At 39.1% G+C, this 1,970-nt stretch overlaps 1 protein-coding gene across 3 annotated transcripts in view; it reads left to right on the forward strand.

Annotated features, from left to right (window-relative positions):
* Scyl3 (SCY1 like pseudokinase 3) overlaps positions 1–1,970 on the forward strand; it is a 35,075-nt gene that overhangs the window by 11,953 nt on the left and 21,152 nt on the right. The window lies entirely within an intron of this gene.

The raw sequence follows: 1,970 nt of genomic DNA on the forward strand, positions 1-1,970 counted from the left end.
GAGAGAGAGAGAGAGAGAGAGAGAGAGAGAGAGAGAGAGATTGAGAGATTGAGAGATTGAGAGAGGAAATTGGTTTGCCTTTTAGGTTTCTATCACAGAAAGTTTTAAAAATTCTTAGCTGTCATGAAGGAATTATATCCAGATTCATTAGGAATTTTGATTATAGAGACTGTAGTCTGTGTCAAATAGTTGAAGTTAATTGAGAAAGTAGATAAAGCAGATAAAATAGATAAAGCCTTACCTTTCTGTTGCCACTGCATTATGGGTATGCGTTCTCTCAGTTTGTCTTGTTGAGAGGGGGCAGGCTTGTGTTTCATCTGGCAGTAGGGAGTTCCCTTCGTCTCCTATATAAACATTAGTCAGAGGGAAGGGCACAGAATAAACACGCCCAGGTCAACAGATGGTTTTGAACCTTCAGGGTTAGTTTTAATTACATTTTTCATTTCTATAACCACAGATCTGTACCCAGGTTAGTTCCATGTTAGTGAGTTTTATTAACAAAGCTAACCGATGTTTCTTAAACAAAATATCTTTATATGTTTCTACTTAAGAGAGTTTGGAAGGAATCAGAGTAGAAGGAAGGCTACTGCTGCCCCAAGGAAGATGAGGCACCTCTAGAGAGGCACTGTGTGCCTGTGCCGGGGTGTTACTGAGTTAGTGCCTGTAGTTACCACAAGTACAGTTGTCATTTATGTTTCTGAGAAAATGTTTTGAACTTTTCCCAATATAACAGGTTCCCTTCTCCATTTATTTCTTAAATTGGCAAATAGAATTGTATGTATTTGCGTTTGTAAGTCTTTAAATAATTCTCATTATTATTTTCTTGTATTTATAGGTGATTTTTAGAAATACTTTATTTCTTAAATTTAGTCTCTACAAAAATAATTCATTATAGTCAATAGTGACCACTCCATGTAATGCAAGGTCTTTAACAGATGTGTAGTAGTACAGAGGGAAGGAAATCATCAAAGCACATTCTGGCTGCACCTCAGACATCCCTCTGTGTGGCGGGAGGAGCAAACTACCAGAGGCCACAGGATGGAGCTGCCCTGCTCCCTCCCTGAGGCAGCACACGTCCGTTCAGTTAAAGCACTTGTGCATTAGCTCAGCAGCAGGCCTGTGGGGAGACACTGCAGGCTTGCACGACGTGGCTCTGGGGTGCACAGGTCCACTTAGATTTGACATTTAGTTTTAAAGGTTTTCTGTTTTTTAGACTTAAAAAAATTGAAACTCTATGACAAATGTTACAGCCTAGAAATACCAAAGGAGGAAAAAGATGTGGTGGATACATCAAATAACTGTAGACGATCTGTTTGTCGCTTAGGACCATGAAACGTAAACTACTTGTCTCTTATGAGAAGTTTACGATTATGAACACATACATTTATAGTCCACATATGCTACCATTTGCATGAGAAATGTAAACAGACATAAAGATGTGGTATTAAACCATAAATGTAAAAAAATCACTGGAACACATATTGCTGCTATGCTACGGCATTTCAAATATCACCCTCAAACAGCACATGACATAGATCATCTTGACAAAAGCAGAAAAATGGCTCACATAGTACAAGGTGGTTTCTTGAATTTCTAGTGTATTTTCCACTGTCTTTTAATTTATCCACCATAGAAAAGTATCTGTTAATAGACTGTTTTCAGTAAAACTACTGATCAACACCAGGCTAATGGAAATTAAGTTTTGGCGAAGTTGAAAGTAACATGAATTTTTATGTGGAGGAAATCGTGGAAGACAAGACCTTAATAATGAGTTGTCCAAGAATCATGTATAGGTGTCAGTGTGAAAATGAAGGCAGTACCTGTGCATGCTGTGTAGGCTGCCAAGCTTGTGTGCTTAAGTGCTGGGCAATATGGGAGGGATGTGGCAGGATGGTATGGTAGGGATGTGGTAGGATGGTATGGTAGGGATGTGGTAGGATGGTAGGGATGTGGTAGGATGGTATGGTAGG

This window comes from Grammomys surdaster, unplaced genomic scaffold (assembly GCF_004785775.1).
Source record: "Grammomys surdaster isolate TR1022 unplaced genomic scaffold, NIH_TR_1.0 130, whole genome shotgun sequence".
In the NCBI taxonomy this organism is placed as follows: Eukaryota; Metazoa; Chordata; class Mammalia; order Rodentia; family Muridae; genus Grammomys; species Grammomys surdaster.